This window comes from Pseudophryne corroboree, unplaced genomic scaffold (assembly GCF_028390025.1).
Source record: "Pseudophryne corroboree isolate aPseCor3 unplaced genomic scaffold, aPseCor3.hap2 scaffold_574, whole genome shotgun sequence".
Lineage (NCBI taxonomy): Eukaryota > Metazoa > Chordata > Amphibia > Anura > Myobatrachidae > Pseudophryne > Pseudophryne corroboree.
In genome coordinates, this window is record NW_026970173.1 from 133,818 (window position 1) to 154,828 (window position 21,011).

The 21,011-nt window shown below is 50.0% G+C and overlaps 15 non-coding genes and 2 pseudogenes across 15 annotated transcripts; all 17 read right to left on the bottom strand.

The window, feature by feature from the left end:
* Window positions 1-35: 35 nt before the first annotated feature.
* LOC135033585 (U1 spliceosomal RNA) lies at window positions 36-198 on the bottom strand. Its single transcript, XR_010228938.1, has one exon. It is a non-coding gene; the product is annotated as a U1 spliceosomal RNA (small nuclear RNA).
* A 152-nt stretch (window positions 199-350) lies between these two features.
* Window positions 351-514, bottom strand: LOC135033680 (U1 spliceosomal RNA). The gene has a single exon (XR_010229022.1). It is a non-coding gene; the product is annotated as a U1 spliceosomal RNA (small nuclear RNA).
* A 695-nt stretch (window positions 515-1,209) lies between these two features.
* Window positions 1,210-1,351, bottom strand: LOC135033612 (U1 spliceosomal RNA; annotated as a pseudogene).
* A 152-nt stretch (window positions 1,352-1,503) lies between these two features.
* LOC135033671 (U1 spliceosomal RNA) lies at window positions 1,504-1,667 on the bottom strand. The gene has a single exon (XR_010229013.1). It is a non-coding gene; the product is annotated as a U1 spliceosomal RNA (small nuclear RNA).
* Window positions 1,668-2,341: 674 nt separating this feature from the next.
* On the bottom strand, window positions 2,342-2,504 carry LOC135033594 (U1 spliceosomal RNA). Its single transcript, XR_010228946.1, has one exon. It is a non-coding gene; the product is annotated as a U1 spliceosomal RNA (small nuclear RNA).
* Window positions 2,505-2,656: 152 nt separating this feature from the next.
* On the bottom strand, window positions 2,657-2,820 carry LOC135033684 (U1 spliceosomal RNA). The gene has a single exon (XR_010229025.1). It is a non-coding gene; the product is annotated as a U1 spliceosomal RNA (small nuclear RNA).
* A 674-nt stretch (window positions 2,821-3,494) lies between these two features.
* On the bottom strand, window positions 3,495-3,657 carry LOC135033572 (U1 spliceosomal RNA). Its single transcript, XR_010228925.1, has one exon. It is a non-coding gene; the product is annotated as a U1 spliceosomal RNA (small nuclear RNA).
* Window positions 3,658-3,809: 152 nt separating this feature from the next.
* LOC135033649 (U1 spliceosomal RNA) lies at window positions 3,810-3,973 on the bottom strand. The gene has a single exon (XR_010228992.1). It is a non-coding gene; the product is annotated as a U1 spliceosomal RNA (small nuclear RNA).
* Window positions 3,974-4,647: 674 nt separating this feature from the next.
* LOC135033582 (U1 spliceosomal RNA) lies at window positions 4,648-4,810 on the bottom strand. Its single transcript, XR_010228935.1, has one exon. It is a non-coding gene; the product is annotated as a U1 spliceosomal RNA (small nuclear RNA).
* A 152-nt stretch (window positions 4,811-4,962) lies between these two features.
* Window positions 4,963-5,127, bottom strand: LOC135033614 (U1 spliceosomal RNA). The gene has a single exon (XR_010228964.1). It is a non-coding gene; the product is annotated as a U1 spliceosomal RNA (small nuclear RNA).
* A 671-nt stretch (window positions 5,128-5,798) lies between these two features.
* LOC135033606 (U1 spliceosomal RNA) lies at window positions 5,799-5,961 on the bottom strand. Its single transcript, XR_010228957.1, has one exon. It is a non-coding gene; the product is annotated as a U1 spliceosomal RNA (small nuclear RNA).
* A 152-nt stretch (window positions 5,962-6,113) lies between these two features.
* LOC135033682 (U1 spliceosomal RNA) lies at window positions 6,114-6,277 on the bottom strand. Its single transcript, XR_010229023.1, has one exon. It is a non-coding gene; the product is annotated as a U1 spliceosomal RNA (small nuclear RNA).
* Window positions 6,278-6,948: 671 nt separating this feature from the next.
* LOC135033573 (U1 spliceosomal RNA) lies at window positions 6,949-7,111 on the bottom strand. Its single transcript, XR_010228926.1, has one exon. It is a non-coding gene; the product is annotated as a U1 spliceosomal RNA (small nuclear RNA).
* A 152-nt stretch (window positions 7,112-7,263) lies between these two features.
* Window positions 7,264-7,429, bottom strand: LOC135033567 (U1 spliceosomal RNA). Its single transcript, XR_010228921.1, has one exon. It is a non-coding gene; the product is annotated as a U1 spliceosomal RNA (small nuclear RNA).
* A 972-nt stretch (window positions 7,430-8,401) lies between these two features.
* On the bottom strand, window positions 8,402-8,565 carry LOC135033626 (U1 spliceosomal RNA). Its single transcript, XR_010228972.1, has one exon. It is a non-coding gene; the product is annotated as a U1 spliceosomal RNA (small nuclear RNA).
* Window positions 8,566-9,259: 694 nt separating this feature from the next.
* LOC135033687 (U1 spliceosomal RNA) lies at window positions 9,260-9,401 on the bottom strand (annotated as a pseudogene).
* Window positions 9,402-9,553: 152 nt separating this feature from the next.
* Window positions 9,554-9,717, bottom strand: LOC135033658 (U1 spliceosomal RNA). Its single transcript, XR_010229001.1, has one exon. It is a non-coding gene; the product is annotated as a U1 spliceosomal RNA (small nuclear RNA).
* Between the last annotated feature and the right edge of the window lie 11,294 nt (window positions 9,718-21,011).

Sequence of the window (21,011 nt, forward strand, 5' to 3'; positions counted from 1 at the left end):
GCAAACTAGGCTGGAGAGAGACCTGAGACAGAGAGATCTGAATTATACGAGAGCCGACCAGGGGAAACACAAATTATGCAGTCAAGTTTCCCACATTTGGGGAAATTGCAGGAGCAGCACACCCAGAGTACAATGGGTGAGCCTTGCCCAGGGAGAAGCACCTTCATGATCATAGTATCTCACCTGGCAGGTAAGTAGGAGTTGGGCTAGAGCTGGGGAGGGTCGCTGCTCGGGTACCCCCCTGTAAAGTGAAGGAGATCCAACTGAGGCAGCACAAGGGAACTCTCGAAAGAAGAACAAGGCTAAAGGAAAATGTGAGACAAAGAAATCTGACTTTTACCAGAGCTGACCAGAGGAAAGCACAAACACAGTCTCCCACTACCACAAATAATGCAGTCAAGTTTCCCACATTTGGGGAAATCACAGGGGTCAGCATACCCAAAATGCAATGAATGAACCTCACCCTGGGAGAAAAATCTTCATGACCATGGTATCTCCTATGCAAAATAAGCATGATTTGGAATAGGGCTGGGGAGGGCCGCTGCTCATGCACATCTCTGTCAAGTAAAGGAGATTCAACTGAGGCAGCACAAGGGAACTCTCATCTTGGGTCAACAACTGCAGGGAGAACACATATTTTCAGATGAACATGGGAGGGCAGAAGGCTGCCTAATACTGAAGCACCCCCAAACAACAAACCAAATGCAACAACTAGTGCAAGCATTCCTAGGGGAAGTTCTGCAGAAGACGGATTTGCATACGGTGATGTCATCCAAGCAGTGGGTCAAAGTTGGCTTCAACCCTCATCTGCATATGAAAAGAGAAAAGGGGCGTGCAGGGCATGGCGGCCTTTTGCGGTGCTTGGATGACCCGTAGTTCGCATTAAACACCTCCACCCTCCTTTGGTGTGGGGCTCATGTTGGCCATGCCCCATCCCCTGAAGCATTCAAGCTGATTTCTTGCAGCAGCTGGGCACTGTAACAGCTCCAGAGCTGCTCTGTAAGGCAAGTAAAAGGGTGTGGGCCCTGCAGCACTACCTGTAGTTTGCATTGTGCATTGGAAGGCACAAAGTAAGCAGACGGGAGGAGAAGTCAGGATAGTGCACAAGGGTATAGAAGGGAGCGGCTGAAGAAAAGAGAAGTGGAAACAGACAGCAAACTAGGCTGGAGAGAGACCTGAGACAAAGAGATCTGAATTATATGAGAGCCGACCAGGGGAAACACAAATTATGCAGTCAAGTTTCCCACATTTGGGGAAATCGCAGGAGCAGCACACCCAGAGTACAATGGGTGAGCCTTGCCCTGGGAGAAGCACCTTCATGATCATAGTATCTCACCTGGCAGGTAAGTAGGAGTTGGGCTAGAGCTGGGGAGGGTCGCTGCTCGGGTACCCCCCTGTAAAGTGAAGGAGATCCAACTGAGGCAGCACAAGGGAACTCTCGAAAGAAGAACAAGGCTAAAGGAAAATCTGAGACAAAGAAATCTGACTTTTACCAGAGCTGACCAGAGGAAAGCACAAACACAGTCTCCCACTACCACAAATAATGCAGTCAAGTTTCCCACATTTGGGGAAATCACAGGGGTCAGCATACCCAAAATGCAATGAATGAACCTCACCCTGGGAGAAAAATCTTCATGACCATGGTATCTCCTATGCAAAATAAGTATGATTTGGAATAGGGCTGGGGAGGGCCGCTGCTCATGCACATCTCTGTCAAGTAAAGGAGATTCAACTGAGGCAGCAAAAGGGAACTCTCATCTTGGGACAACAACTGCAGGGAGAACACATATTTTCAGATGAACATGGGAGGGCAGAAGGCTGCCTAATACTGAAGCACCCCCAAACAACAAACCAAATGCAACAACTAGTGCAAGCATTCCTGGGGGAAGGCCTGCCGCAGATGGATTTGCATATGGTGATGTCATCCAAGCAGTGGGTCAAAGTTGGCTTCAACCCTCGTCTGCATATGAAAACAGAAAAGGGGCGTGCAGGGCATGGTGGCCTTTTGCGGCGCTTGTCTGACCCCTAGTTTGCATTAAACACCTCCACCCTCCTTCGGTGTGGGGCTCATGTTGGCTATGCCCCAGCCCCTGAAGCATTCAAGCTGATTTCTTGCAGCAGCTGGGCACTGTAACAGCTCCAGAGCTGCTCTGTAAGGCAAGTAAAAGGGTGTGGGCCCTGCAGCACTACCTGTAGTTTGCATTGTGCATTGGAAGGCACAAAGTAAGCAGACGGGAGGAGAAGTCAGGATAGTGCACAAGGGTATAGAAGGGAGCGGCTGAAGAAAAGAGAAGTGGAAACAGACAGCAAACTAGGCTGGAGAGAGACCTGTGACAAAGAGATCTGAATTATACGAGAGCCGACCAGGGGAAACACAAATTATGCAGTCAAGTTTCCCACATTTGGGGAAATCGCAGGAGCAGCACACCCAGAGTACAATGGGTGAGCCTTGCCCTGGGAGAAGCACCTTCATGATCATAGTATCTCACCTGGCAGGTAAGTAGGAGTTGGGCTAGAGCTGGGGAGGGTCGCTGCTCGGGTACCCCCCTGTAAAGTGAAGGAGATCCAACTGAGGCAGCACAAGGGAACTCTCGAAAGAAGAACAAGGCTAAAGGAAAATCTGAGACAAAGAAATCTGACTTTTACCAGAGCTGACCAGAGGAAAGCACAAACACAGTCTCCCACTACCACAAATAATGCAGTCAAGTTTCCCACATTTGGGGAAATCACAGGGGTCAGCATACCCAAAATGCAATGAATGAACCTCACCCTGGGAGAAAAATCTTCATGACCATGGTATCTCCTATGCAAAAAAAGTATGATTTGGAATAGGGCTGGGGAGGGCCGCTGCTCATGCACATCTCTGTCAAGTAAAGGAGATTCAACTGAGGCAGCACAAGGGAACTTTCATCTGGGGACAACAACTGCAGGGAGAACACATATTTTCAGATGAACATGGGAGGGCAGAAGGCTGCCTAATACTGAAGCACCCCCAAACAACAAACCAAATGCAACAACTAGTCCAAGCATTCCTGGGGGAAGTTCTGCAGAAGACGGATTTGCATACGGTGATGTCATCCAAGCAGTGGGTCAAAGTTGGCTTCAACCCTCATCTGCATATGAAAAGAGAAAAGGGGCGTGCAGGGCATGGCGGCCTTTTGCGGTGCTTGGATGACCCCTAGTTCGCATTAAACACCTCCACCCTCCTTTGGTGTGGGGCTCATGTTGGCCATGCCCCATCCCCTGAAGCATTCAAGCTGATTTCTTGCAGCAGCTGGGCACTGTAACAGCTCCAGAGCTGCTCTGTAAGGCAAGTAAAAGGGTGTGGGCCCTGCAGCACTACCTGTAGTTTGCATTGTGCATTGGAAGGCACAAAGTAAGCAGATGGGAGGAGAAGTCAGGATAGTGCACAAGGGTATAGAAGGGAGCGGCTGAAGAAAAGAGAAGTGGAAACAGACAGCAAACTAGGCTGGAGAGAGACCTGAGACAAAGAGATCTGAATTATACGAGAGCCGACCAGGGGAAACACAAATTATGCAGTCAAGTTTCCCACATTTGGGGAAATCGCAGGGGCAGCACACCCAGAGTGCAATGGGTGAGCCTTGCCCTGGGAGAAGCACCTTCATGATCATAGTATCTCACCTGGCAGGTAAGTAGGAGTTGGGCTAGAGCTGGGGAAAGTCGCTGTTCGGGCACCCCCCTGTCAAGTGAAAGAGATCCAACTGAGGCAGCACAAGGGAACTCTCGAAAGAAGAACAAGGCTAGAGGAAGATCTGAGACAAAGAAATCTGACTTTTTCCAGAGCTGACCAGAGGAAAGCACAAACACAGTCCCCCACTACCACAAATAATGCAGTCGAGTTTCCCACATTTGGGGAAATCACAGGGGTCAGCATACCCAAAATGCAATGAATGAACCTCACCCTGGGAGAACAATCTTCATGACCATGGTATCTCCTATGCAAAAAAAGTATGATTTGGGATAGGGCTGGGGAGGGCCGCTGCTCATGCACATCTCTGTCAAGTAAAGGAGATTCAACTGAGGCAGCACAAGGAAACTCTCATCTGGGGACAACAACTGCAGGGAGAACACATATTTTCAGATGAACATGGGAGGGCAGAAGGCTGCCTAATACTGAAGCACCCCCAAACAACAAACCAAATGCAACAACTAGTACAAGCATTCCTGGGGGAAGTTCTGCAGAAGACGGAATTGCATACGGTGATGTCATCCAAGCAGTGGGCCAAAGTTGGCTGGAACCCTCATCTGCATATGAAAAGAGAAAAGGGGTATGCAGGGCATGGCGGCCTTTTGCGGCGCTTGGATGACCCTTAGTTCGCATTAAACACCCCCACCCTCCTTCGGTGTGGGGCTCATGTTGGCCATGCCCCATCCCCTGAAGCATTCAAGCTGATTTCTTGCAGCAGCTTGGCACTGTAACAGCTCCAGAGCTGTTCTGTTAGGCAAGTAAAAGGGTGTGGGCCCTGCAGCACTACCTGTAGTTTGCATTGCGCATTGGAAGGCACAAAGTAAGCAGACAGGAGGAGAAGTCAGGATAGTGCACAAGAGTATAAAAGGGAGCGGCTCAAGAAAAGAGAAGTTGAAACAGACAGCAAACTAGGCTGGAGAGAGACCTGAGACAAAGAGATCTGAATTATACGAGACCTGACCAGGGGAAACACAAATTATGCAGTCAAGTTTCCCACATTTGGGGAAATCGCAGGGGCAGCACACCCAGAGTGCAATGGGTGAGCCTTGCCCTGGGAGAAGCACCTTCATGATCATAGTATCTCACCTGGCAGGTAAGTAGGAGTTGGGCTAGAGCTGGGGAGGGTCGCTGCTCGGGCACCCCCCTGTCAAGTGAAGGAGATCCAACTGAGGCAGCACAAGGAAACTCTCGAAAGAAGAACAAGGCTAGAGGAAGATCTGAGACAAAGAAATTTGACTTTTACCAGAGCTGACCAGAGGAAAACACAAACACAGTCCCCCACTACCAACAAATAAAGCAGTCGCGTTTCCCACATTTGGGGAAATCACAGGGGTCAGCATACCCAGAATGCAATGAATGAACCTCACCCTGGGAGAGTAATCTTCATGACCATGGTATCTCCTATGCAAAATAAGAATGATTTGGGATAGGGCTGGGGAGGGCCGCTGCTCATGCACATCTCTGTCAAGTAAAGGAGATTCAACTGAGGCAGCACAAGGGAACTCTCATCTGGGGACAACAACTGCAGGGAGAACACATATTTTCAGATGAACATGGGAGGGCAGAAGGCTGCCTAATACTGAAGCACCCCCAAACAACAAACCAAATGCAACAACTAGTGCAAGCATTCCTGGGGTAAGTTCTGCAGAAGACGGATTTGCATATGGTGATGTCATCCAAGCAGTGGGTCAAAGTTGGCTTCAACCCTCATCTGCATATGAAAAGAGAAAAGGGGCGTGCAGGGCATGGCGGCCTTTTGCGGTGCTTGGATGACCCCTAGTTCGCATTAAACACCCCCACCCTCCTTTGGTGTGGGGCTCATGTTGGCCATGCCCCATCCCCTGAAGCATTCAAGCTGATTTATTGCAGCAGCAGGGCACTGTAACAGCTCCAGAGCTGCTCTGAACGGCAAGTAAAAGGGTGTGGGCCCTGCAGCACTACCTGTAGTATGCATTGTGCATTGGAAGGCACAAAGTAAGCAGACGGGAGAAGTCAGGATAGTGCGCAAGGGCATAGAAGGGAGCGGCTCAAGAAAAGAGAAGTTGAAACAGACAGCAAACTAGGCTGGAGAGAGACCTGAGACAAAGAGATCTGAATTATACGAGAGCCGACCAGGGGAAACACAAATTATGCAGTCAAGTTTCCCACATTTGGGGAAATCGCAGGAGCAGCACACCCAGAGTGCAATGGGTGAGCCTTGCCCTGGGAGAAGCACCTTCCTGATTATAGTATCTCACCTGGCAGGTAAGTAGGAGTTGGGCTAGAGCTTGGGAGGGTCGCTGCTCGGGCACCCCCCTGTCAAGTGAAGGAGATCCAACTGAGGCAGCACAAGGAAACTCTCGAAAGAAGAACAAGGCTAGAGGAAGATCTGAGACAAAGAAATCTGACTTTTACCAGAGCTGACCAGAGGAAAGCACAAACACAGTCCCCCACTACCACAAATAATGCAGTCGAGTTTCCCAAATTTGGGGAAATCACAGGGGTCAGCATACCCAAAATGCAATGAATGAACCTCACCCTGGGAGAACAATCTTCATGACCATGGTATCTCCTATGCAAAATAAGTATGATTTGGGATAGGGCTGGGGAGGGCCGCTGCTCAGGCACATCTCTGTCAAGTAAAGGAGATTCAACTGAGGCAGCACAAGGGAACTCTCATCTGGGGACAACAACTGCAGGGAGAACACATATTTTCAGATGAACATGGGAGGACAGAAGGCTGCCTAATACTGAAGCACCCCCAAACAACAAACCAAATGCAACAACTAGTAAAAGCATTCCTGGGTGAAGGTCTGCAGAAGACGGATTTGCATACGGTGATGTCATCCAAGCAGTGGGCCAAAGTTGGCTGGAACCCTCATCTGCATATGAAAAGAGAAAAGGGTTATGCAGGGCATGGCGGCCTTTTGCGGCGCTTGGATGACCCCTAGTTCGCATTAAACACCTCCACCCTCCTTCGGTGTGGGGCTCATGTTGGCTATGCCCCAGCCCCTGAAGCATTCAAGCTGATTTCTTGCAGCAGCTGGGCACTGTAACAGCTCCAGAGCTGCTCTGTAAGGCAACTAAAAGGGTGTGGGCCCTGCAGCACTACCTGTAGTTCGCATTGTGCGTAGGAAGGCACAAAGTAAGCAGACGGGAGAAGTCAGGATAGTGCGCAAGGGCATAGAAGGGAGCGGCTCAAGAAAAGAGAAGTGGAAACAGACAGCAAACTAGGCTGGAGAGAGACCTGAGACAAAGAGATCTGAATTATACGAGAGCCGACCAGGGGAAACACAAATTATGCAGTCAAGTTTCCCACATTTGGGGAAATCGCAGGGGCAGCACACCCAGAGTGCAATGGGTGAGCCTTGCCCTGGGAGAAGCACCTTCATGATCATAGTATCTCACCTGGCAGGTAAGTAGGAGTTGGGCAAGAGCTGGGGAGGGTCGCTGCTCGGGCACCCCCCTGTCAAGTGAAGGAGATCCAACTGAGGCAGCACAAAGGAACTCTCGAAAGAAGAACAAGGCTAGAGGAAGATCTGAGACAAAGAAATCTGACTTTTACCAGAGCTGACCAGAAGAAAGCACAAACACAGTCCCCCCACTACCAACAAATAAAGCAGTCGCGTTTCCCACATTTGGGGAAATCACAGGGGTCAGCATACCCAGAATGCAATGAATGAACCTCACCCTGGGAGAGTAATCTTCATGACCATGGTATCTCCTATGCAAAATAAGTATGATTTGGGATAGGGCTGGGGAGGGCCGCTGCTCATGCACATCTCTGTCAAGTAAAGGAGATTCAACTGAGGCAGCACAAGGGAACTCTCATCTGGGGACAACAACTGCAGGGAGAACACATATTTTCAAATGAACATGGGAGGGCAGAAGGCTGCCTAATACTGAAGCACCCCCAAACAACAAACCAAATGCAACAACTAGTGCAAGCATTCCTGGGGGAAGGCCTGCAGCAGATGGATTTGCATACGGTGATGTCATCCAAGCAGTGGGTCAAAGTTGGCTTCAACCCTCGTCTGCATATGAAAAGAGAAAAGGGGCGTGCAGGGCATGGCGGCCTTTTGCGACGCTTGGATGACCCCTAGTTCGCATTAAACACCTCCACCCTCCTTCGGTGTGGGGCTCATGTTGGCTATGCCCCAGCCCCTGAAGCATTCAAGCTGATTTCTTGCAGCAGCTGGGCACTGTAACAGCTCCAGAGCTGCTCTGTACGGCAAGTAAAAGGGTGTGGGCCCTGCAGCACTACCTGTAGTTTGCATTGTGCATTGGAAGGCACAAAGAAAGCAGACAGGAGGAGAAGTCAGGATAGTGCACAAGGGTATAAAAGGGAGGGGCTCATGAAAAAAGAAGTGGAAACAGACAGCAAATTAGGCTGGAGAGAGACCTGAGACAAAGAGATCTGAATTATACGAGAGCCGACCAGGGGAAACACAAATTATGCAGTCAAGCTTCCCACATTTGGGGAAATCAGAGTGCAATGGGTGAGCCTTGCCCTGGGAGAAGCACCTTCATGATCATAGTATCTCACCTGGCAGGTAAGTAGGAGTTGGGCTAGAGCTGGGGAGGGTCGCTGCTCGGGCACCCCCCTGTCAAGTGAAAGAGATCCAACTGAGGCAGCACAAGGGAACGCTCGAAAGAAGAACAAGGCTAGAGGAAGATCTGAGACAAATAAATCTGACTTTTACCAGAGCTGACCAGAGGAAAGCACAAACACAGTCCCCCACTACCACAAATAATGCAGTCGAGTTTCCCACATTTGGGGAAATCACAGGGGTCAGCATACCCAGAATACAATGAATGAACCTCACCCTGGGAGAACAATCTTCATGACCATGGTATCTCCTATGCAAAATAAGTATGATTTGGGATAGGGCTGGGGAGGGCCGCTGCTCAGGCACATCTCTGTCAAGTAAAGGAGATTCAACTGAGGCAGCACAAGGGAACTCTCATCTGGGGACAACAACTGCAGGGAGAACACATATTTTCAGATGAACATGGGAGGGCAGAAGGCTGCTTAATACTGAAGCACCCCCAAACAACAAACCAAATGCAACAACTAGTGCAAGCATTCCTGGGGGAAGGCCTGCAGCAGATGGATTTGCATACGGTGATGTCATCCAAGCAGTGGGTCAAAGTTGGCTTCAACCCTCGTCTGCATATGAAAAGAGAAAAGGGGCGTGCAGGGCATGGCGGCCTTTTGCGGCGCTTGGATGACCCCTAGTTCACATTAAACACCTCCACCCTCCTTCGGTGTGGGGCTCATGTTGGCTATGCCCCAGCCCCTGAAGCATTCAAGCTGATTTCTTGCAGCAGCTGGGCACTGTAACAGCTCCAGAGCTGCTCTGTACGGCAAGTAAAAGGGTGTGGGCCCTGCAGCACTACCTGTAGTTTGCATTGTGCATTGGAAGGCACAAAGTAAGCAGACAGGAGGAGAAGTCAGGATAGTGCACAAGGGTATAAAAGGGAGGGCTCATGAAAAAAGAAGTGGAAACAGACAGCAAACTAGGCTGGAGAGAGACCTGAGACAAAGAGATCTGAATTATATGAGAGCCGACCAGGGGAAACACAAATTATGCAGTCAAGTTTCCCACATTTGGGGAAATCGCAGGAGCAGCACACCCAGAGTGCAATGGGTGAGCCTTGCCCTGGGAGAAGCACCTACATGATCATAGTATCTCACCTGCCAGGTAAGTAGAAGTTGGGCTAGAGCTGGGGAGGGTCGCTGCTCGGGTACCCCCCTGTCAAGTGAAGGAGATCCAACTGAGGCAGCACAAGGGAACTCTCGAAAGAAGAACAAGGCTAGAGGAAGATCTGAGACAAATAAATCTGACTTTTACCAGAGCTGACCAGAGGAAAGCACAAACACAGTCCCCCACTACCACAAATAATGCAGTCGAGTTTCCCACATTTGGGGAAATCACAGGGGTCAGCATACCCAGAATGCAATGAATGAACCTCACCCTGGGAGAACAATCTTCATGACCATGGTATCTCCTATGCAAAATAAGTATGATTTGGGATAGGGCTGGGGAGGGCCGCTGCTCAGGCACATCTCTGTCAAGTAAAGGAGATTCAACTGAGGCAGCACAAGGGAACTCTCATCTGGGGACAACAACTGCAGGGAGAACACAAATTTTCAGATGAACATGGGAGGGCAGAAGGCTGCCTAATAATGAAGCACCCCCAAACAACAAACCAAATGCAACAACTAGTGCAAGCATTCCTGGGGGAAGGCCTGCAGCAGATGGATTTGCATACGGTGATGTCATCCAAGCAGTGGGTCAAACAACAAACCAAATGCAACAACTAGTGCAAGCATTCCTGGGGGAAGGCCTGCAGCAGATGGATTTGCATACGGTGATGTCATCCAAGCAGTGAGTCAAAGTTGGCTTCAACCCTCGTCTGCATATGAAAAGAGAAAAGGGGCGTGCAGGGCATGGCGGCCTTTTGCGGCGCTTGGATGACCCCTAGTTCGCATTAAACACCTCCACCCTCCTTCGGTGTGGGGCTCATGTTGGCTATGCCCCAGCCCCTGAAGCATTCAAGCTGATTTCTTGCAGCAGCTGGGCACTGTAACAGCTCCAGAGCTGCTCTGTACGGCAAGTAAAAGGGTGTGGGCCCTGCAGCACTACCTGTAGTTTGCATTGTGCATTGGAAGGCACAAAGTAAGCAGGCAAGGTCCAGAGAACAGTTAGAGGTCGGAGTAGCACTATCTCAAGTAGTACTACGACAGCACGGATGGATTCTAAATATTCCAAAATCGCAGCTGATTCCGACGACACGTCTGCTGTTCCTAGGGATGATTCTGGACACAGTACAGAAAAAGGTGTTTCTCCCGGAGGAGAAAGCCAAGGAGTTATCCGACATAGTCAGGAACCTCCTAAGACCAGGCCAAGTGTCAGTACAATGCACAATGGTCCTGGGAAAGATGGTGGCTTCTTACGAAGCGATTCCATTCGGCAGATTCCATGCAAGAACTTTTCAGTGGGATCTGCTGGACAAATGGTCCGGATCGCATCTTCAAATGCATCAGCGGATAACCCTGTCTCCAAGGACAAGGATGTCTCTCCTGTGGTGGTTACAGAGTGCTCATCTCCTAGAGGGCCGCAGATTCGGCATTCAGGATTGGGTCCTGGTGACCACGGATGCCAGCCTGAGAGGCTGGGGAGCAGTCACACAGGGAAGAAATTTCCTGGGCTTGTGGTCAAGCATGGAAACGTCACTTCACATAAATATCCTGGAACTAAGGGCCATTTACAATGCCCTAAGTCAGGCAAGACCTCTGCTTCAGGGTCAGCCGGTGTTGATCCAGTCGGACAACATCACGGCAGTCGCCCACGTAAACAGACAGGGCGGCACAAGAAGCAGGAGGGCAATGATGGAAGTGGCAAGGATTCTTCGCTGGGCGGAGAATCATGTGATAGCACTGTCAGCAGTGTTCATTCCGGGAGTGGACAACTGGGAAGCAGACTTCCTCAGCAGACACGATCTTCACCCGGGGGAGTGGGGACTTCACCCAGAAGTCTTCCACATGATTGTGAACCGTTGGGAAAAACCAAAGGGTGGACATGATGGCGTCCCGCCTCAACAAAAAGCTGGACAGATATTGCGCCAGGTCAAGGGACCCTCAGGCAATAGCTGTGGACTCTCTGGTAACACCGTGGGTGTACCAGTCAGTGTATGTGTTCCCTCCTCTTCCTCTCATACCAAAAGTACTGAGAATCATAAGAAGGAGAGGAGTAAAGACTATACTCGTGGCTCCGGATTGGCCAAGAAGGACTTGGTACCCGGAAATTCAAGAGATGCTCACGGAAGACCCGTGGCCTCTACCTCTAAGAAAGGACCTGCTCCAGCAGGGACCATGTCTGTTCCAAGACTTACCGCGGCTGCGTTTGACGGCATGGCGGTTGAACGCCGGATCCTGAAGGAAAAAGGCATTCCGGATGAAGTCATCCCTACCCTGATCAAAGCCAGGAAGGATGTAACCATACAACATTATCACCGTATTTGGCGTAAATATGTTGCGTGGTGCGAGGCCAGGAAGGCCCCTACAGAGGAATTTCAACTGGGTCGTTTCCTGCATTTCCTGCAAACAGGACTGTCTATGGGCCTCAAATTAGGGTCCATTAAGGTTCAAATTTCGGCCCTGTCAATATTCTTCCAAAAAGAACTGGCTTCTGTTCCTGAAGTTCAGACGTTTGTCAAGGTAGTACTGCATATACAGCCTCCTTTTGTGCCTCCAGTGGCACCTTGGGATCTCAATGTAGTTTTGGGATTCCTAAAATCACATTGGTTTGAACCACTCACCACTGTGGACTTAAAATATCTCACATGGAAAGTGGTAATGCTGTTAGCCCTGGCTTCAGCCAGGCGTGTCTCAGAATTGACCAAAACAAAAAACTGCAACAAACGAGCGCCTAATCATCAAAATAAAAAGTGAAAACCAATACGTGTTTCATAGAATTAAATAATCACAATTTTATGTTCCTGATAGTCTGCGCTTGCCGGAATACTATGTGTAGTATTGTGGTGATAGCATAGAAAAAGAACAAACGGCTGCGCTGAATATCAGGAACGAAACATGATGTACAGAGAGCCAACGTAAAAAATAACAATGTTTATTAATAAAACATATAAAAAGATTAATTGTCAAATAACCGGTGAAAAATATATACAAATATATATAAGAACAGTCACTAGACGTGAACTAGTGGTATATTGTAATGACTCAGCTTATTGGGGTGAAAAGTTCAGTGATTCACTTGTTAGATAGTTGATAAATACCAGGTGTGTTGGTAGGATCCTAATGAATAAAAAAGTCCCTCAGTTGAAATTGATATTCAATACCTTTCCAAAATGGGCTGGTAAGAGCCGAGCGTCCTCGGCTTCAATGTCCTGCAATGCCCATATACGCTGTGCAGCGGAAAGGAATGGACCGTCTCTCTCACAACCCGGTCGTGGCGGCGTGTGCGCTGAAGCCGCTGATGTCGGATGCTGTAGAAGGAGGGTGCAGTGGGGACCAAGGAACACCTGGAAGATTTCACCTGAGCTGAGTGTGGATAGGGGCGGGTCCTGACGCGTTTCGTCACGTTCACGTGACTTTCTCAAAGGTAGAATGTTCTTATATATATTTATATATATTTTTCACCGGTTATTTGACAATTAATCTTTTTATATGTTTTATTAATAAACATTGTTATTTTTTACGTTGGCTCTCTGTACATCGTGTCTCAGAATTGGCGGCTTTATCCTATAAAAGCCCTTACCTAATTTTTCATATGTGGTGCCTGCGGCTACTAGGGACTTGGAGGATTCCAAGTTGCTGGACGTAGTCAGGGCCCTGAAAATATATGTTTCCAGGACGGCTGGAGTCAGAAAATCTGATTCGCTGTTTATCCTGTATGCACCCAGCAAGCTGGGTGCTCCTGCTTCTAAGCAGACGATTGCTCGTTGGATTTGTAGTACAATTCAGCTTGCACATTCTGTGGCAGGCCTGCCACAGCCAAAAATCTGTAAAAGCCCATTCCACACGGAAAGTGGGCTCATCTTGGGCGGCTGCCCGAGGGGTCTCGGCTTTACAACTTTGCCGAGCAGCTACTTGGTCAGGGGAAAACATGTTTGCTAAATTCTACAAATTTGATACCCTGGCTGAGGAGGACCTGGAGTTCTCTCATTCGGTGCTGCAGAGTCATCCGCACTCTCCCACCCGGTTGGGAGCTTTGGTATAATCCCCATGGTCCTTTCGGAGTCCCCAGCATCCACTAGGACGTTAGAGAAAATAAGAATTTACTTACCGATAATTCTATTTCTCATAGTCCATAGTGGATGCTGGGCGCCCATCCCAAGTGCGGATTGTCTGCATTACTTGTACATAGTTATTGTTACAAAAATCGGGTTATTGTTGTTGTGAGCCATCTTTTCAGAGGCTCCTTCTGTTATCATGCTGTTAACTGGGTTCAGATCACAAGTTGTACGGTGTGATTGGTGTGGCTGGTATGAGTCTTACCCGGGATTCAAAATCCTTCCTTATTGTGTACGCTCGTCCGGGCACAGTATCCTAACTGAGGCTTGGAGGAGGGTCATAGGGGGAGGAGCCAGTGCACACCAGCTAGTCCTAAAGCTTTTACTTTGTGCCCAGTCTCCTGCGGAGCCGCTATTCCCCATGGTCCTTTCGGAGTCCCCAGCATCCACTACGGACTATGAGAAATAGAATTATCGGTAAGTAAATTCTTATTTTCTGGACTGTGTCCAGGATCATCCTTAGGAATAGAAGACGTGTCGTCGGAATCAGCTGCGATTTTGGAATATTAAGAATCCAACCGTGCTGCCGCAACACTACTTGAGATAGTGCTACCCCGACTACCAACTGTTCCCTGGATCTTGCCCTTATCCGGAGATCGTCCAAGTAAGGGATAATTAAAACTCCCTTCCTTCGAAGGAGTATCATCATTTCGGCCATTACTTTGGTAAAGACCCGGGGTGCCGTGGACAAACCAAACGGCAGCGTCTGAAACTGATAGTGACAGTTCTGTACCACAAACCTGAGGTACCCTTGGTGAGAAGGGTAATTTGGGACATGGAGATAAGCATCCTTGATGTCCAGAGACACCATATAATCCCCTTCTTCCCGGTTTGCCATCACCGCTCTGAGTGACTCCATCTTGAATTTGAACCTTTGTATGTAAGTGTTCAAGGATTTCAGATTTAAATTAGGTCTCACCGAGCCGTCCGGCTTCGGTACCACAAACAGCGTGGAATAATACCCCTTTCCCTGTTGTAGGAGGGGTACCTTGATTATCACCTGCTGGGAATACAGCTTGTGAATGGCTTCCCATACCGCCTCCCTGTCGGAGGGAGACGTCGGTAAAGCAGACTTTAGGAAAACGGCGAAGGGGAGACGTCTCGAATTCCAATTTGTACCCCTGAGATACCACCTGAAGGATCCAGGGGTCCACCTGTGAGTGAGCCCACTGCACGCTGAAATTTATGAGACGGGCCCCCACCGTTTCTGTTCCTGGGAACTGGCTGTTTGCTGCAGCCTTTTTCCTCTCCCTCTGCCACGGGGCAGAAATGAGGAGCCTTTTGCCCGCTTGCCCTTATGGGGCCCAAAGGACTGCGCCTGATAATACGGCGTCTTCTTATGTTGAGAGGCTACCTGGGGTAAAAATGTGGATTTCCCAGCCGTTGCCGTGGCCACCAGGTCTGTTAGACCTACCCCAAATAACTCCTCCCTTTTATAAGGCGATACTTCCATATGCCTTTTGGAATCAGCATCACCTGACCACTGTCTTGTCCATAACCCTCTTCTGGCAGAAATGGACAGCGCACTTACTCTTGATGCCAGTCGGCAAATATCCCTCTGTGCATCACGCATATATAGAAAGCATCTTTTAAATGCTCTATAGTCAGTAATATACTGTCCCTATCTAGGGTATCAATATTGTCAGTCAGGGAATCCGACCAAGCCACCCCAGCACTGCACATCCAGGCTGAGGCGATTGCTGGTCGCAGTATCACACCCGTGTGAGTGTATATACATTTTAGGATATTTTACTGCTTTCTGTCAGCAGGTTCCTTAAGGGCGGCCGTATCCGGGGACGGTAGTGCCACCTGTTTAGACAAGCGTGTGAGCGCTTTATTCACCCTAGGGGGTGTTTCCCAATGTGCCCTATCCTCTGGCGGGAAGGGGTATGATGCTAATAACTTTTTAGGAATTAACAGTTTTTATCGGGGGAAACCCACGCATCATCACACACTTCATTTAATTCCTCAGATGCAGGAAAAACTACAGGCAGTTTTTTCTCACCCAACATAATACCCTTTTTAGTGGTACTGGTATTATCAGAAATGTGTAAAAACATTTTCCATAGCCTCAATCATGTAACGTGTGGCCCTACTGGAAGTCACATTCGTCTCTTAATCGTCGACACTGGAATCAGTATCCGTGTCGGCGTCTGTATCTGCCATCTGCGGTAACGGGCGTTTTAGAGCCCCTGATGGCTTTTGAGACACCTGGACAGGCACAGGCTGAGTAGCCGGCTGTCTCATGTCATCAATCTTTTGTAAAGAGCTGACACTGTCACATAATTCCTTCCATAAGCTCAGCCACTCAGGTGTCGACTCCCTAGGGGGTGACAACTCCATTACAGGCAATTGCTCCGCCTCCACACCATTTTCCTCCTCATACATGTCGACACAATCGTACCGACACACACACAGGGAATGCTCTGATAGAGGACAGGACCCCACTAGCCCTTTGGGGAGACAGAGGGAGAGTATGCCAGCACACACCAGAGCGCTATATATATATATATATATATACAGGGATAACCTTATATAAGTGTTTTTCCCCTTATAGCTGCTGTATTGTTATACTACGCCTAATTAGTGCCCCCCTCTCTTTTTTAACCCCTTTCTGTAGTGTAGTAACTGCAGGGGAGAGCCAGGGAGTTTCCCTCCAACGGAGCTGTGAGAGAAAATGGCGCCAGTGTGCTGAGGAGATAGGCTCCGCCCCCTTCTCGGCAGCCTTTTCTCCCGTTTTTCTGTGGAATCTGCCAGGGGTTAAAATTCATCCATATAGCCCTGGGGGCTATATGTGATGTATTTTCGCCAGCCAAGGTGTTTCTATTGCTGCTCAGGGTGCCCCCCCCTAGCGCCCTGCACCCTCAGTGACCGAAGTGTGAAGTGTGCTGAGGAGCAATGGCGCACAGCTGCAGTGCTGTGCGCTACCTTGGTGAAGACAGGATGTCTTCTGCCGCCGATTTTCCGGACCTCTTCTTGCTTCTGGCTCTGTAAGGGGGCCGGCGGCGCGGCTCTGGGACCGAGCTCCGAGGCTGGGCCTGTGTTCGGTCCCTCTGGAGCTAATGGTGTCCAGTAGCCTAAGAAGCCCAATCCACTCTGCACGCAGGTGAGTTCGCTTCTTCTCCCCTTAGTCCCTCGATGCAGTGAGCCTGTTGCCAGCAGGTCTCACTGAAAATAAAAAACCTAAAACTAAACTTTCACTAAGAAGCTCAGGAGAGCCCCTAGTGTGCACCCTTCTCGGCCGGGCACAAAAATCTAACTGAGGCTTGGAGGATTGTCATAGGGGGAGGAGCCAGTGCACACCAGGTAGTCCTAAAGCTTTACTTTTGTGCCCAGTATCCTGCGGAGCCGCTAATCCCCATGGTCCTTACGGAGTTCCCAGCATCCACTAGGACGTCAGAGAAACACTGATAGAGTACATTATATTTATGAATTAATTGCTTCCAGATTCTGCAGCAGCATCATCAGCACCACCAGTGTTACTCACAGTCACTTCACACTGACTGCTGCACAACACATCACTTAATTTCCGGGCCGCCCGCCACCTGGTGAAGAGACATGGGAGATGAAGGACCAGCAGTGCCACGTTGAGCGGAAGTATTGTGAATTAGTTACCCACACACTCCTTGTGACACCTGCTCCCCGTCTGCCCTCCCACCCGCCGCCTGCCGTCCGGAACCCGCACTGACAAGTAAGTCTCAGCAGAATGTGTCTGCCAGCAGCTCCCAGTCCCTCCTAGAGGAACACTGCCAGTGGTGTGGCGGCCGCGGCACACTAGGACTGAGAGACCGCAGCAGGAGGAAAGCACAGGTGGGCGGGAGGAGAGCATGGGCGGACATCACCACGTCACATTGCAAGGTGACGCCAGTCCCCCCAGTGAGGCCGCCGACGAATGCACTCAGCATAGTATTAGCAGCAGGCAGAGGGGGGTCGGGTGCAGCGGTGGTGGGAGGTACGGAAATGAGCTGCAGGCTAGGCTCCACCGATCACACAGTCAGCGATCACTGTGCTACAGCAAGCGTGGCGTGCAGCGGTGCTGGACATTAGGGAGTGCCTGTGCGCACCAGGCACCCCCTGTACGCACGCCTATGCGCTACCACCCCCCATATGCCACACTACATCACTATGCTACAGCCCTCCCATATGCTGCACTTCATAATTACACTATACCCCCCATACAACATACTACATCACCACACTACACTACTCACAATAAAATTAAAACATCCCAGTTCCTCATTCTTAATGAGCTCACGTGAGTTCTCTCCCCAACGGAGCTCCAGACCAAGTAACAATGAAGACACCAGCAGCGTGTAGGGGGCAGGCCTGGTCCACTTGTCAGGAGAGAGCAGTCACAGGAGGGTAAGAAGGGGGCGGGGCCTAGTCCTACAGACGGGAGAGAGCACAGACAGGAGAGAGCAAGGTACAGGGGTAGAAGGGGACGGAGCCTATTCTTACAGGCTTTCAAAATTCGACTTTAAAATTCGACATTTGACAAATTCGACTTTTCTGCAATGGTACAAATGCGGCAATTCGACAAAAGTATATTCAATTGAAGTTTGTAAATTCGACAACAGTGCTTTTAAACAGTAAATTCGTCATTTTCAATCCGCCACACTTTGCTGGCGGAATCTAATAAAAAAAATTTAAAAACATGTTTTTTTTTTGCAGTTTTTTTTTCTTGGTAATAGCATATCTATTTATATTAGAAGGGATTAGGTACTTGGTTTGTCTTTTTTGGAGGCACAAGTATTATTTATATATTTTTTAAAATATTATTTATTTTTTAAATGGAATGTGAAAAACCCGAAAAAAAAATTGCGTGGGTCCCCCCTCCAAAGCATAACCAGCCTCGGGCTCTTCGAGCCGGTCCTGGTTCTAAAAATCCGGGGGAAAAACGGACAGGGGATCCCCCGTATTTTTAAAACCAGCACCGGGCTCTGCGCCTGGTGCTGGTGCAAAAAATACGGGGGACAAAAAGAGTAGGGGTCCCCCGTATTTTTTACACCAGCATCGGGCTCCACTAGCTGGACAGATAATGCCACAGCCGGGGGTCACTTTTATACAGTGCCCTGCGGCCGTGGCATTAAATATCCAACTAGTCACCCCTGGCCGGGGTACCCTGGGGGAGTGGGGACCCCTTCAATCAAGGGGTCCCCCCCCCCAGCCACCTAAGGGCCAGGGGTGAAGCCCGAGGCTGTCCCCCCCATCCAAGGGCTGCGGATGGGAGGCTGATAGCCTTGAGAAAATTTAAAGAATATTGTTTTTTCTAGTAGTACTACAAGTCCCAGCAAGCCTCCCCCGCAAGCTGGTACTTGGAGAACCACAAGTACCAGCATGCAGGAGAAAAACGGGCCCGCTGGTACCTGTAGTTCTACTGGGGGAAAAATACCCAAATAAAAACAGGACACAGACACCGTGAAAGTATAACTTTATTTCCCACCTGCCGACACACACATACTTACCTATGTTGACATGAAGCAGTCGGTCCTCTTCTCCAAGTAGAATCCACGGGTACCTGAAAATAAAAGATAATTATACTCACCTGATCCAGGTTCCAGATTAAATCCACGTACTTGGCAAAACAACAAACCGAACACCCGGACCAGACGGACTGAAAGGGGTCCCATGTTTACACATGGGATCCCTTTCCACGAATGCAGACATCCGAATCTCGCGAGAATCCGACAGCGGGATGATGACGTTCGTGCGCGCTCAGGCTAGCCGAGCAAGGCGGGAAGGTTCGAACCTGCCTCGGACCCGTGTAAAATGGGTGAAGTTCGGGGGGTTCGGATTCCGACGAACCGAACCCACTCATCACTAGTATGTACGTGAGTGTCAGGTGCCGTGCGCGTACATACGTATCAGTGCCGTGCGTGTACGTACGTGTGTGTCAAGTGTCGTACGTGTACGTGTGTGTGTGTGTGTGTGTCAGGTGGCGCGAACCTACATGTGTGTATGTCAGGTGCTGTGCATGTGTGTACGTACAGGCGTGTGTCAGGTGCCGCGCGTGTACGTACGTGTGTGTGTGTGTGTGTGCCAGGAGCCGCGCGTGTACATGCGTGTGGGTGTCAGGAGCCGTGCGTATACGTACATACGTGTAGGTGTCAGGTGCCGTGCGTATACGTATATACGTGTGTGTGTCAGGAGCCGCGCGTGTTCGTACATGTGTGTGTGTGTGTGTGTCAGGAGCCACGCGTGTGTGTGTGTCAGGAGCCACGCGTGTTCGTACATGTGTGTCAGGTGCCGCACGTGTATGTGTGTGTGTGTGTTAAATTCCGCGTGTGTACGTACGTATGTGTGTGCCTGGAGCCGCGCGTGTACATACATGTGTGTGTGTGTCAGGTGCTGTACGTGTATGTGTGTGTCTCAGGTGCTGCACGTGTATATGTGTGTATCTAAGGTGCTGCATTTGTATGCGTCAGCTGCCACGTGGGTGTCAGGTGTTGAGCGTGTATGTGTTTGTGTCGCATCTGTATGTGTGTGACTGTCAGGTGCTGCATGTGTATGTGTGTGTCAGGTGCTGCATGTATATATGTGTGTGTTAGGTGCTGTTCATGTATGTGGGAGTGGCAGGTGCTACATGTGTATATATGTGTGAGTGGCAGGTGCTGCGTGTGTATACGAGTGTGTGTGAGGTGCTGCGAGTGTATGTGTGTGTTAGGTGCTCTGAGTGTATATGATTGTGTGTCAGGTGCTGTGCGTGTGTGCGTTAAATGCCACATGTATGTATGTGTGTCAGGTGCTGCGTGTGTGTGTGGGTGTGTCAGGTGCTGCATGTCTGTGTGTGTGGGTGTGTCAGGTGCTGCATGTGTGTGTGTGTGTGTGTGTGTCTGTCAGGTGCTGCATGTGTGTGTCAGGTGCTGCATGTCTGCGTGTGTGTGTCAGGCGCTGCATGTCTGTGTCAGGTGCTGCGTGTGTGTGTGTCAGGTGCTGTGTGTGTGTGTGTGTCAGGTGCTGCGTATGTGTGTGTGTGTCAGGTGCTGCGTGTCTGTGTCAGGTGCTGCGTGTCTGCGTGTGTGTGTCAGGTGCTGCGTGTCTGCGTGTGTGTGTCAGGTGCTGCATGTCTGCATGTGTGTGTCAGGTGCTGCGTGTGTGTGTGTGTGTCAGGTGCTGCGTGTCTGCGTGTGTGTGTCAGGTGCTGCGTGTCTGTGTGTGTGTGTCAGGCGCTGCATGTCTGTGTGTCAGGTGCTGCGTGTGTGTGTGTGTGTGTGTCAGGTGCTGTGTGTGTGTGTCAGGTGCTGCGTGCCGTGTGCGTGTGTCAGGTGCGTGAGTGTGCGTGTGTCAGGTGCGTGAGTGTGTGTGTGTCAGGTGCGTGAGTGTGTGTGTGTGTGTGTCAGGTGCGTGAGTGTGTGTGTCAGGTGCGTGAGTGTGTGTGTGTCAGGCGCTGCGTGTCTGTGTGTGTCAGGCGCTGCGTGTCTGTGTGTGTCAGGCGCTGCGTGTGAGTGTGTGCGTGTGTGTCAGGTCCGTGTGAGTGTCAGGTGCTGCGTCTGTGTGTGTGTGT